This window comes from Halichoerus grypus, chromosome 2, assembly GCF_964656455.1.
Source record: "Halichoerus grypus chromosome 2, mHalGry1.hap1.1, whole genome shotgun sequence".
In the NCBI taxonomy this organism is placed as follows: Eukaryota; Metazoa; Chordata; class Mammalia; order Carnivora; family Phocidae; genus Halichoerus; species Halichoerus grypus.
Window position 1 is genome coordinate 209338726 of NC_135713.1, and position 14362 is coordinate 209353087.

General features: G+C 55.2%; 1 protein-coding gene across 9 annotated transcripts in view; it reads right to left on the reverse strand.

Annotated features, from left to right (window-relative positions):
- QTGAL (queuosine-tRNA galactosyltransferase) overlaps positions 1-14362 on the reverse strand; it is a 118189-nt gene that overhangs the window by 34458 nt on the left and 69369 nt on the right. The gene's annotated exons all lie outside the window — the stretch shown is intronic.

A 14362-nucleotide genomic window follows, 5' to 3' on the forward strand; every position in this document is an offset into this window, starting at 1 on the left:
CTGGGTCTCCCTTTGGTGCCCGGTGCTGCAGCACAGGGAGGAGGTGACCTAGGCTTCGTGAGCGTGTCCTGCCTCTAAAGTTTCCCAAGACTCATTACAGGAAGCCTTGACCAAAATGGTCTTGGAAGAAAACCAGCCCTGCCTCCACGGATGGCCAGTCTGGGCTGTTCCCAGCACTCGCGGCGTGCCTGAGTGGCCAGGGCAGACCGCCCAGCCCCACCCCTGATTCAGCCACGCCAGGCCCCGCATCGGCCGGTCAGCAGGACTCGGGGGCTGGTTCCGCCAGGCTAGCCCAGTGAGGGGCAGAGGGGCCTCCCAGCTCCTCTGAGGTCAGTGCTCCTGGTCAGCCACATCTGGACACCGGGAAGCAGGGCTCTTTCCCTCGACATTCTGGGGGTGGGAGGGATTTGGGAAGATGACAGATGGGACCAGCCCCCCCCCCTTAGCCATCACGACTCCTGCACTGACGGTCCGGGTCAGACTAAGGCAGGGAAGGGGGAGAAGGATGGCAGCACTCAGGAAGGGAGCCCCAAACACCCCTGTCTCTCCCAGCCCCAGGCATAGCAGGTAGGGCCTTCCACCCCGATAATCTCTGCACCGCACGCGTGCGCACACCCCGATTCTCACTAGCCCCAGGGAGGCAGCCTCAAGGGCAGGCCCAGCAAGGAACCACCTCAGTCACCAGAAGACTGGCCTCCCGTGCAGACCCTCGGCAGGCAGGGCCCCTGCGAGAAGCCAGGCCAGGTCTGAGGAGCCCCAGGGGCTGGGGTCCCCACACTGGGACATGGTCAGTCTCCTGCCTGCACACCCAGGACCCCCCACACCTCCAAGCCCAGGGGCCACAGGAGGGCCCAAGGTGCTACCCAGACCAGATCCCCTTATCGAACGACCAGGATGTGCACCACTGACGTCCACTGATTTTAATGACCAACATACGCTTGGCTCCCAGGCTTTGAGACTCAGCATTTTGTGTAGTTGACACACAGGGGCCCCGCTCACCGGCACCATCTCTGTGGGCACGGGCTGCTGTGCCCCACAGATGGGGCCGGGGCAGCAGACGCGCTCAGGGAGCCTCCTGCTTGCAGGGAGCTGCCTTCTTCCGTGAGCTCTGGGGTCTCGTCTGACAAGGGCACTCACTGGTCCCATCACAGGGGCCTCACCCCCATGACCTCCCAAAGGCCCCCCAACTCCATCACGCTGAATCTGGGGACACAGACAAGCCGCCATAAGAGGTACACACTTCATCTCCAGTGTGGGGGTGCTCACAGCTCTGCTCCAAGGGCCACCCCAGACCTCTAACTGCCCTCAAGCTCCAGACAGGGGCTGCCCACTGACGTCTCCCCGTGGTTAGGGGACTTTTCAGTTTTACTGAGGTATGCCATGCGACAAGCTGTACATATTTATACAGTTCGATAAACTCCACCTACGTGTGCACCGAGCCACACGCCACACTCAAGGTTCTGAGCTAGCCGCACCTGCCATGTTCCTCGTGCCCTGGCCACCTCCCCACCTCCATCCCAGGCAACTGTCACAAATGCTGGCCTGCATTTCCTAGAATTCTACGCAAACATGGCCACACAGCACGTGCTCCTCCTCTCCGGTTTCCTGCGCTCAGTAAAACCACACTTGCTCTTCCACGCGCCTGCTGACGGGCCTGCAGGGCCCAGAGCGCGCGGTCTCTGTGCGGACGGCACTTTCATTTCTCTGGGGTGAGCAGCCCTGGGCGGGGGTGGTAAGGGCAGGCGCACAGGAGCGTCTACAAAGCACGTCCACGTGGTTCTTTCTGCGCTCCGGCCGGCCACGTCCCCACAAACACTGGGTACCGTGGCCCTTTTCATTTCAGATGTGCTAACAGGTGTGTGTCTCACTGTGCACTTCACATCTGTCTAACGACTAACGAGGCTGCACTAATTTGCCATCCAGACATCTAACCTGATGAAGCACCTGTTCCAGTCACCGGTCCCCCTTGTACTGGGATGTTTGTTTTCTTAGATTCCGGAAAGCTCCACGGAGCTCTCCCAGTCCGGGCACCAGGCAATTATTGGATGTGATTTGCAAACACGCCTCCCGGTCTCCTGGCTCGTCTTTCACGGACGTCCGTGAAGCTGATGAAGCCCAACTGCCCCACTGTTCTCAGGGACTGTGATTCTGGTGTGTCTTACCCCACGGCTTCCTGCCTAACCCAAGGTCACAAAGACTTTTTTTCTGTCTTCTTCCATAAGTTTTATAGTTTTAAGTTTCACATTTAGTTCTAGGATCCATTTTGAATTAACTTTTTATTAGTGGTGTGAGGTTTTTCAGGTTCAGTTTTACTGCACGTGGACATGCGGACGTCCCAGCACCGTCGTCTCCTCTGAGCACGTCCATGCAAGATCAGCGGTCTGTGCGTCTGTCCTTGTGCCGAACCTCATGGCCTTGGAGTTAGGTAGTGCTGGCCTCTAACTCTGCTCTTGTCCAGATGCATTTTGGCTGTTCTAAATCTCTACATTTCCAACAAATTTTGGAATGAGTTGGTCAGTTACTACAAAGCCTGCTGTGATTCTGACTGGGGTTGTGCTGACGTTCGGGTGGGTTGGTCTGGGGAGGACTTCCATCTTCACAACACCTGCGCGCCCTGCATGCCTCCGGCTGGCCCCTTTCCACCTCTTCCTAGCGTGGCCCGGGCCCCTGTCTCTGCCTCCCCATTCGCGCCTGCCTGCACCATCCAGGATAGTCCCCTGTCACGAGACCCTCAGTCCCAGCTGCAAAGACCCCTTTTCCACATAAGGTAACACTTCCAGGGGCATGTCTGGAAATGCTCAGGCAGGCTTGGTAGTCCTACACCTGGGGTGGGTGCTACCGGCGTCGAGTGACGCGGATGCCGGGGCAGGGAAATTTGACTGTAACGAGACACAGGACAGCCTCACGAATGCTAAAATCAAAGACTGACACCACTGAATGAAATCTCAGACCGGGGAAGGGACAGTTAACACACACCCACCTTGCAAAGAGCGGAGTGGCTGCTCAGACCTCCCACACAGCCAGCCACCCCACCCCGGGTGTCCCGGGAAAATAAAAACCTATGTCCATGCAGAACCTGTCTGTGAACATTCAAAGCAGCTTTATGCACAACAGACAGAACTGGAAGCAACCCCAGTGTTAATCGACATGGGTGACAGACACCGTAGAACAGAGCGCAGGGGCCTCTCCCCAGCAGCTCAGGTGCAGCCACAACGTGGAGACTGGTGGCTTTCACGGACTGAAGGAAGGCAGCCTCCGTCTACACAAAATCCTAAAGACAGGAACTCTAATCTCTAGAGACAGAAATCGGATCAGTGGGGCCTGCGGCTGGACCAACATCCCGAGGTGGTCTGTCAGGGACTACGTGCCTTGCTTTCTGCACATCAGGGTTTTGGTGTTTTGGGAGGGGCTTTGAGGGTCCTGGAATCCAGGGGCTCCCCAACCCCAAACACCACAGAAGGGCCTCCGAACACCAGCATTTTCTAGCAAACCCAAAACATCAGTCCCCACAAATGTGCTCCATTACTTCCTTGACTGTCAGAAAAAAACAGTTTCATAATGCTATTTGGGAACTTTTACAAAGCAAAACCTGAGCTTCCCGTTTTCAACTCCTACTTAGCAAAAATCCAGAGGCATTTTCTGGTAGGTTAACTGCAGCTGAATACCTGAGGCCCAGGCCCCAAGCACGCGGGCTGTGGGTTTGTGAGCTGCGCCTGGTGGACGTGCGGTGAGTGTAACATACACGCTGGATTCTGAAGAATTGGTATGAAAAAAGAATGTTATCTCGTTGATATTTTTCTATTGATCACATGTTGAAAGAATTTTGTGTATATTAGATTAAATAAAATTTATTATTATAATTAAATTCATCTACTTCCTCATACCTTTTTAATATAACTACTAAAAAACTTCACACTACATTTTAGCTTGCATTTATGGCTCATGTTATACTTCTATTGGCTAGAACTAAGTGTCTGTCTGCAAAGCAATCCAAGCCGTTCTTTAGTGATGCAGACCCATGAAATAAGTAGAAGGAAATGCACAGCAAAGGCCGATTTGGGACATCGGTCACTTCTGGAGAAAAGGAGGGCATTTGGCAGCAAAGAGAGCCCAGGCCCCCAGCAGAACGGGCTGAAGGTCAGCCACAGATATTAATAAGGGAGAAAGAGAATTATCAACAAGTTTATGCCAATAAGTTCAATGACTCAGATCAAATGGACAAATCCCTTGAGAGATGCCAATTAAGAATAGAAATCCAAACATCTCCGTATCAATTAAACACTGGAATTCATAATTTAAAATTATCGTTGGTGCATTCTACCAACCATTAAAGAAAGAACACCAATCTCACATAAACTCCTTCACAAAATAAAGGGGGGGGGGAGAATATTTCAACCCATCTTAAAAGGTCAGCATTAACTTGATGCCAAAACCAGACAAAAATACCACAAGTAAACCACAGAGCAGTGTCTCTTGTGGACAGAGACGCACGAGTCCTTCACAGATAATTAACAATCCAATCCAGACACACGCACACTTCTTGACCACGTGGTGTTTATCCTACACATTCAAGTTTGGTTTAATGTTTGAAAATCGGGAAAAAAATCGTATGGTCATTTTAATAGATACAGAAAAAGCATTTGACAAAATCCAACACCCCATCAAGGTACAACCTCTCAGAACACCAAGAACGGAAAGGAATTTATTCAAGCCGCTAAGGGCCAACATCTTGTTTGCGGGTGAAAGCCTGAGAAACAGTCGCTGCTTTGGAATCACGACAGGAGAGCCCATTCTCGTGATGGCTCGGCACCACGCCAATTCTACCCAGGACAACAGACACATAGATGGAAGAGTATTTGCAAAAGCTGGACTCTACACATAAGGTTTAGTGAGGCCCCAGGATTTAAGGCCAACAGGCCAACCCTTACCTCACAGCACATACAAAATTTACCTCAAAGTGGATGATGGATCTAAACGCAAGAGCTAGAATTATAAAGCTTCTAGAAGACATACCTAGGAAAATGCTTGCAAATGGAGGATAGCCAACTTTTATAAAACAGAGCAAAAATTTGCAAAATAAAAAGGAAATATTAATAGATTGCATTTCATCAAAACTGAAAATGTCACCTCTTTGAACGATGAGATAAGAAAATGAAGGGACCAACCAGGGACTAAGAGGAAACGCGCACAATGTGCCTCTCAGGCACACAGACCTAGTGAGGGACATGTTTCCAGAGTTTGAAAGAACCCTCACAACTCAGTAAAAAGGCAAGAGAGCAGTGGTAAGCGAGGGGCTCGCGCAGACGCCCCACAGAGGTGCAGGGGTGGCGGCTCTGACACACTCTGGGGGGGAAACGAAGAGGAACCCGGGACGCCAGGCGCTGGCGCGGATGCGGGTGGGCTCACTGTCGCCCAAGATGGGGCCGAGGCTCTGGGGGTGTGGCAGTCCTAACGGAACCTTCCGGAGTGTGCTGTCTGAGCTGCTGAGAAGTAACACCCCGGACTCATCGCTCCTCACGGGTCCCGTGGGCCACTAACCCCTGGATGGCCGAGCAGGCCCTGGGCATCCCTCCATCCCTCCATCCACACGGGCCGAGGCCTCCCTGGCTGCACCCACCAGACAGCCTCCAGGGCCTGACACAGCGTTCTCGCGTCTGACCTCCTCCCCCTCTCCGCACGACCCCCACATGCCCTCTGCCTCTCTCTGCCCCCTGCCGGCTGGGTCCTGGCCTCCTGCCCACGTGTCCCAGAGCACAATTCCGAAGCACAGCCCAGGTGTGAGATGCTTGCGGCCAGCCCACGTGGTGTGCGATCCACCTGCCAGCTTCTGGACTCAGGCTCCCGGGAGGACAGACCGGTCTCTAAATCAGGAGGGCTCAGAGGCCACCCCCGCCCCGTGTGGCCATGCTGGGCCTGCCATGACCACAGCCCAAGGCTCACGGGGACCACCTGGGAAGCCTTCCCATGGAGCAGGGCCACCCACACAGCTGCCGTAGGGGAGGCGGTTCAGGGCGTCCAGCTCTGCCAGCCGTGCCTCAGACGGTTTGGTCCTCCGTGGACCCAACGCCCCAGGCCAGGCCCTTGTGTTTATTCGCCCTCTGGAAGCAGAGCCAAAAGGGTGAAGGCCGGTGACCACCAGAGGCTGTTTGGGAGGTGCACCGACGGGCAAGTTCAGCAGCCCCACTCGGCTGATTCCCAGAAACGTCTGAGCCACACCAAACAACCCTACTTTCACTGGAGGATGTGAGTTCAAGACAATGGTGGTTCAGACTTCAGAATGTCTCTGCCAACCTGGCTGTCTGAGCGGCGATCGCACGCTTTGGCTGCAGGATATATGTGGCACGGGCCCGGAGATGGCCTGAGATGCACTGGGGCATGAGCCGCGGATGGCGCGGTGCCCACGAAGAGACTGGCCCGCACCTCACTGCCTCCTGGACTGTGGGGGCAGGGTCCTCATTCCATAGGAGCGGCTTCTCCTCGAGCTGGAGCACCATGTATCTCCGAGCCCTGGACCCTTCGTGTGGGCAAAGTCCCCTCTGGGCTCCCAGGCCCGTGAGTCCTTCTGGGTCGCCCCCTCCCACACAGCCTGCAGAGGAGACGGCCGCAGAGGGCTCACGTGCCACACGCGTGCACTGGGGGGCCTGTCCGTGTGTCCAGCAAGCAGAGGTTGCCATGCCAGGCCGGCTCCAGGCCCTGTGTCATGGCAGGGAGTGCACGTCGGAGTGTGTGTGTGTCTGGGAGCAGAGGGACAGGGAGTGTGAGTGTGCACTCCCGCAGGGGAATGAGACTCAGCTCATTCAGACATGCACGGGCCGGGTGGGTGTGAGCCTTTCCGGGGGGCTGTGTTAAGAGAGAAGGGAGTCCTGGTGAAAATGTCTCTTCAAATGCTGGGATCCCACGCGCTTCAGGGGCTTTCGCCCACCACAGGTGACCCAGGACCGGCTCTTCCCAGCCGCACATCAGGTCTTTGCCGCGGTCGATGGGGCCGCTCCTGATGCTCACGGCCAGCCGGCTCCTCCCCGCCCCTGCTGGCCCTGCAGCTCCACACTAACTAACGAGGGACAAAGGTGATGGGGGTCGCAGGGGCATCTGGACGACAAGAATATCCTGGAGATTTCTTAATGACAGCCCTTCATTTTTTTACCCAGAAAATGTAAGCGCTCCAGATAACATGAGAGTTACCAGCCTTAGTTCTAAAATCCGCTCTGCACACTAGAGGAATCTTTAGGTGTTTTCTTGCCGCATTTAAGCAAGCTTGACACATTACAACATGAACTAATTTGGTGTGTAAAAACCATTTTCTACTTCGTGCTTACAGCAAACTCCGAGGGTCTGAGCTCAGACACCGCTCTCAGCCCTTCGCAGCCGGCGTGAGTCTGGGTGTGTGTGGGGAACACCGTGCCAGTGGCCCGGCCTTTGCCTCTCGGGGCTGGTCTGTGGTTCTGAGCCACACATCCTACTGGGACCTGGCACTGCTCTCCAAGACGAGGCAGGAGCAGGGAAATTTGCTTAATGAATGCACAGCTCCCACATTTTCTCACAATTCAGCCCCTGGTGTCTCGTCCACCAGGTGGTAAGCAGGCCCAAGAAGAACGAGGCTTGGCCCCGGGGGTGCAGGGGGGACTCCGCCAGCAGGAAGGCTGATGGCGGGAGCAGCAAGCCTGGCATGAGAGGGTAGCAGGGCTACCTCCAGACCCTGCCCGAGCCCCCAGCTCTACCCACCTCTACCCCTGCTGCATGCACAACACCCCACCACTGCTGAGGGAGCCCCTCTGCCGCTCCTGCACGCACGCCTCACCCCTGCTGCATGCACACCTCCATCCCTGCTGCACTCCCCTCGGGGGTTCACTCCCCTGCAGGCCAGGCTGGCAGGTGTCTGGTGTTCAACCACCAAGTCCAGACAGATTCAGATGGAGAAACTAGCAATTATTTCCAAATTAAGTTCTGGATGCTGACGTGCCGGCAGCCTCAATCACCTGTCCACCCCGAGAAAGAGTATTTCAGATGCATCACAGGTGGTTCAGAAAGCCCCCGCGGCTGCACATGCCATCACCTCCAAACCCACGTGGGGGCTGGGCCCCTCCAATGAGCTTTTTGTTTCAGTTACAAGTATGTACTTTCCAACTCTAGAATTTCCTTTTGTTTTAAAATAACTTCTACCTTTGTTGAGATTCTACCTGTACGTCATTCTCACCATACTTCCCTTTAAATTCTGAAACACCGTTTCCCTTGGTTCTTGAAGATATTTACAGAAAGTTGCCTTGGGGTCGGCTGCGTCCACCAACTGTGCCCACTTGGTGGCAGATTCCACTGACGGCTTTTCTTCCCCTGAGGGAGAGTGGCACACGGAGCGTGGCTTAGCCACCCAGTGACACGTCAGGGTTGTGCTCCCACACCTCAGGCGATGGGTCTGTGTATATGTTGTGGGGCTTTGCTCCAGGTTTTACTTTCTGTGGGGCTCTCACGTCTTCCTTGAGCACGCCTGCACTCTTGGGGCAGTCTCAGGTCTCTCCTCTGTGGCCGAGTGGAGAGTATACCGAAGACCCCACAGTGGCCCAATTTCCAGATATCTCTTGACATTCTGGGTTGTCTGCTGGCCTGCTTCCTGCCCCAACCAGGGTCCTTCCCAGAGGCCCACACAGGTGCAGGGACTCCAGGGCAGTATTCTTCCCAAGGGCAGGTACACCTTTCCCAGGATGGACGGCTGGCCTTCCAGGCACCAGGGCACTGCAGCCATGAGAGGCAGGGGTGGTTACGCTGTCTTGCAGACAAGGAGGGAGGGTTCAGAGTGGCAGCTTGCCCAAGGTGGTGGTCTACACAGCAGTCACACCAAGGACCCATTAAGGGAGGGCCTTCCCTGGCGGGCTGTGTGGCCTAATACTGAGAGCCCGCATGCACGTGGTGGCCTTTCCTCAGAGTCCCCATGTGGCATGACCTCTGAGGGGATACCCCGGGTCAGGGTGGGGAGGCCCTGGGTGTTGGTGTCCCCTCTGGGTGGGACTCCAGGCTGCACTGTTGATTGCTGGGCCATTTGGGGAGTCCAGGAGCTGCATGGAGCTGCCTAGGCATGTTGTCGGGATGAGGGACAGTGCCAGCCTCAGGCGGTTGTTTGGGAGAGTTGCTGGATGAAGGGGTAGCACCCCCGTCTGGTAATCCTGCTACAGCAGTGGGTCTGGCTCTCCCCTGACAGCCAGCTGTGCAGGGCTGGGGGGGGAAGACAGCCACCCCAAGCGATGGGAAATGGGCACATAGTGGACTTATGTTTTAATATGATACTCCTCCATGGATGAAAAGATGAACACCAGGGTTTGAAATCTTGCTCCCAAATGAACGGGATAATATACATTTATAAAATTTCAGATAGGCTGGAAGATCCCAAGTCCTCATTAGTACAAGAAAAGAAGGCTCGGGTGACTGATGGGAGTCTTCACTCAGGGACATGCTCATCAGCGTCCCCTGGAGCCCAGAGCACTGGAGACTGAGTTACTCAGGAGGATAAAGCAAGAAAATGCCCCACCCAGCAAAGGAGAGACTGCTGAGGTTGCACAACTCAGGCTTCCCGTTTGGTCACACAGCCTTCGGGCAGCCTCGTACTGCCCTGTGGGTCTAGCGGCGTAGCCCACATCCGGCCCAGACCCCTACCCACCCCCAGATCACCTGTGAAGTGGGCAGTGGGCTGAGCCCTGTTCCTTGATCTCAGCACCTCCCAGAGCATCCTCGTGGTTCACCTTCAGTCCTGGCATGCTCACGCCCCCACAGCCAGCAGGGCGCATCCGTCCTGTTACTCTGCCCTGACGACCGCATCCCAAGAATGTTTAACGAATGGGTAGATGAGTCGCAGGAACAGCCCCTGTTGGCCAGGAAGGTGCAGAGAGGCTGACCCGGAGGAAAACACAACCTGCTGGTGCTTGGCACACGCACGCAGGTATGAGCTGCAGCGCGTGCACGCACATGGGGGGATGAGCAGCGGGGCGCACGCGTGGGTACGAGCTGCAGAGCGCGCGCACACACGCAGGTTTGAGCCGCAGCGCGTGCACGTGCACGGGGGGATGAGCAGCGGGGCGCACGCGTGGGTACGAGCTGCAGAGCGCGCGCACACACGCAGGTTTGAGCCGCAGCGCATACACGTGCATGGGGGGATGAGCAGCGGGGTGCACACGTGGGTACGAGCTGCCTCTATGGGGTCACTAGGGGTCCCTTCCAATGCATGTGCCCAGAACAAGGAGGAAGCGAGCAGGCGGGGCCAGGGGTCCCGCCTGGGGCTCTTCCCACTCAGGCCTTAGTTCCTCCTGTCCTCTGCATAATGGTTGCCTCTGCTCTGTGCTTTGACCTTCAAATTCACCTTTCCAACTTCCCTTTGGGGAGGGAAGAAGGAATGTTTTCTCTGAACCTGCAGCAAGGCCCAGCCAAACAAATTTCCCATTTCACACACTGCAACCTCCAGCAACACAAAGAGATCTCTTTAACACCTCATTGACACGGGTCATTTCAGGTTCCACATAACTGTGGAGGGCAGAACCCTGCAATTCTTCAGGGCTGCGTCTTTCCAGGCATTTCTTAAAGCGTCACATCTTCTCCCTCTTACTGACCTCTTGTACCCCCAGTCCTATTGAACGAGACAGCAGTCTCTCAAGGGTTTTGTAATATTTATCTCACTCTGAAAGGGACAAAGAGAGAGATGCCCTTCATCCTGCCCATCACTCTTGGGCCCTCCTCACCGTACAAGCTTTGGGGGGGCATACGCAGACCGAGGGGCTCTTGTATCTGGGGCTGCACACCACCCCCCCATCACCTCTCCCAGGAACTGACATCCTGTCCGAAAACAACTCAGCCTGAGTTAGTCTTCATCGCTTCTGGGGAGGTTTCAGGGTGCTCCTTGCTGTGGCCAGGCTGTGCCCTTCTGAGGAGGGGCTCTGACCTGGCGCCCGCATACAGGGGAGGTTTCAGGGTGCTCCTTGCTGTGGCCAGGCTGTGCCCTTCTCAGGAGGGGGCTCTGACCTGGCGCCCGCATACAGGGGAGGTTTCAGGGTGCTCCTTGCTGTGGCCAGGCTGTGCCCTTCTGAGGAGGGGGCTCTGACCTGGCGCCCGCATACAGGGGAGGTTTCAGGGTGCTCCTTGCTGTGGCCAGGCTGTGCCCTTCTGAGGAGGGGGCTCTGACCTGGCGCCCGCATACAGGGGAGGTTTCAGGGTGCTCCTTGCTGTGGCCAGGCTGTGCCCTTCTGAGGAGGGGGCTCTGACCTGGCGCCCGCATACAGGGGAGGTTTCAGGGTGCTCCTTGCTGTGGCCAGGCTGTGCCCTTCTGAGGAGGGGGCTCTGACCTGGCGCCCGCATACAGGGGAGGTTTCAGGGTGCTCCTTGCTGTGGCCAGGCTGTGCCCTTCTGAGGAGGGGCTCTGACCTGGCGCCCGCATACAGGGGAGGTTTCAGGGTGCTCCTTGCTGTGGCCAGGCTGTGCCCTTCTGAGGAGGGGCTCTGACCTGGCGCCCGCATACAGGGGAGGTTTCAGGGTGCTCCTTGCTGTGGCCAGGCTGTGCCCTTCTGAGGAGGGGCTCTGACCTGGCGCCCGCATACAGGGGAGGTTTCAGGGTGCTCCTTGCTGTGGCCAGGCTGTGCCCTTCTGAGGAGGGGGCTCTGACCTGGCGCCCGCATACAGGGGAGGTTTCAGGGTGCTCCTTGCTGTGGCCAGGCTGTGCCCTTCTGAGGAGGGGGCTCTGACCTGGCGCCCGCATACAGGGGAGGTTTCAGGGTGCTCCTTGCTGTGGCCAGGCTGTGCCCTTCTGAGGAGGGGGCTCTGACCTGGCGCCCGCATACAGGGGAGGTTTCAGGGTGCTCCTTGCTGTAGCCAGGCTGTGCCCTTCTGAGGAGGGGGCTCTGACCTGGCGCCCGCATACAGGGGAGGTTTCAGGGTGCTCCTTGCTGTGGCCAGGCTGTGCCCTTCTGAGGAGGGGCTCTGACCTGGCGCCCGCATACAGGGGAGGTTTCAGGGTGCTCCTTGCTGTGGCCAGGCTGTGCCCTTCTGAGGAGGGGCTCTGACCTGGCGCCCGCATACAGGGGAGGTTTCAGGGTGCTCCTTGCTGTGGCCAGGCTGTGCCCTTCTGAGGAGGGGCTCTGACCTGGCGCCCGCATACAGGGGAGGTTTCAGGGTGCTCCTTGCTGTGGCCAGGCTGTGCCCTTCTGAGGAGGGGGCTCTGACCTGGCGCCCGCATACAGGGGAGGTTTCAGGGTGCTCCTTGCTGTGGCCAGGCTGTGCCCTTCTGAGGAGGGGCTCTGACCTGGTGCCCGCATACAGGGGAAGTTTCAGGGTGCTCCTTGCTGGGGACAGGGTTGGAGGACTCACACTTCCCATGAAGTAAGTTCCCATGGAGTAAGCTTTAAAACTTACCACAAAGCTACAGTAATCAGAACAGTGTGGTGTAGCCACGCAGACAGAGAGAAGACAAGCAGAACAAAACAGAGCCTAGAAACAGACCCTTGCAAATGGTCCACTGATTTTCAGCAAGGGTGCCAAGACCATTCAGTGTTGGGAGAGCTGAATGTTCACATGCAAAGGATAAAGCTGGACCTTTCCCTAATATCATCTACAAAAATTAACTCAAAATGGTGTAAAGATCCAAATGTAAGAGCTGAAACTATAACACTCTTAGAAGGAAACATTTTGTGACTTTGGATTAGGCAAGGACTTCTTGATGTGACACCAAAAGCACACACAACCCAAGAAAAAATCTATATAAAGTGGACTTCATCAAAATTAAAACCTTTTCTGCTTCAAAGGACACTATGGAGTGAAAAGATGCCTCACAGTATGAAAGAAAATATCTGCAAATCACACATCTGATAAGAGCCTAACATCCACAATATATAAAGAGTGCCTAGAATTCAATGACAAATACCCAACTTAAAAAATGGGCAAAAGACTCAAAAACACATTTCCTAAAGAAGATACACAGATGGCCCAGAAGCACATGAAAAAATGCTCCATGTCACTAAGCATTAGAGAAATGCAAATAAAACCATGAGCTAGCACTTCACACCCATTCGCATGGCAACTAGAAAAACCAAAAAACAGCAAGTGTTGACGAGAAGTAACGGAACACCAAGCCTCACATTCTGTTGGTGGGAACGTAAAATGGTGCAGCTGCTGTGGAAAACAGCTCAGAAGTTCCTCAAACGGGACGCCTGGGTGGCTCAGTCGGTTAAGCGTCTGCCTTCGGCTCAGGTCATGATCCCAGGGTCCTGGGATCGAGTCCCGCATCGGGCTCCCTGCTCTGCGGGGAGCCTGCTTCTCCCTCTGCCTCTGTCTCTCTCTCTGTCTCTCATGAATAAATAAATAAAATCTTAAAAAAAAAAAAGAAGTTCCTCAAACGTTAAACATGGAATTGTCACACGAGCCTGCGATTCCACTCCTGGGTCTGCCCACAGGAATTGAAACAGGGACTCAGACAGATAATGCGGGGCAATGTTTGCAACAGCCAGAAGGTGGAAGTAACCCAGGGACTATCACAATACAATCAGATAAGCACAATGTGGGGCAGACAACACGTTCACACAACGAATGAATAACGTTCAGCTATAAAAAGAACAGGAATCTGACACTTTATAACATGGATGAACCTGAAAACGTTATGTTACAAAAGTCAGACACACAAGGACAAATACTGTATGATCGCACTCAGCGTGAAATATCTGGAAGAGGCAAATTCGTAGAGGGAAAGCAGGCTAGGTTACGGGGGCTGGGGGAAGGCTAATGGGGAGTTAGCGTTGGGCGGGGACAGTCCCTGGTAGGGCCACTGAACGGTGAAATTTCTGAAGTGACAAGTTGTGTCATGTATGTTTGACCACAATTTAATAAAATTCCTTTAAAGAGAGAGAAAAGGAGAGGGGACCATCGAAACAGGTCAGAGTGAAGCAGCCAGAAGCCAAGGGCAGTGACAGCTCTGGAGGCTGGAAACGGAGGACACAGGAGGAACCAGCCCTGCCCACACCTTGATATCAGACTTCTGACCCCCAGAACTGTACATGACTAAATCTGTGTTGTTTAAAAAAAAGAGAAACACCGGGGCACCTGGGTGGCTCAGCGGTTAAGCGTCTGCCTTCGGCTCAGGTCACAATCCCAGGGTCCTGGGATCGAGCCCCGCATCGGGCCCCCTGCTCAGCCAGGAGCCTGCTTCTCCCTCTCCCATTCCCCCTGCTTGTGTTCCTGCTCTCGCTGTCTCTGTCAAATAAATAAATAAAATCTTTAAAAAAAAAAAATAGACAAGAGGGGCGCTTGGGTGGCTCAGTGGGTTAAGCGTCTGCCTTCGGCTCAGGTCACAATCCCAGGGTCCTGGGATCGAGCCCCGCATCGGGCCCCCTGCTCAGCCAGG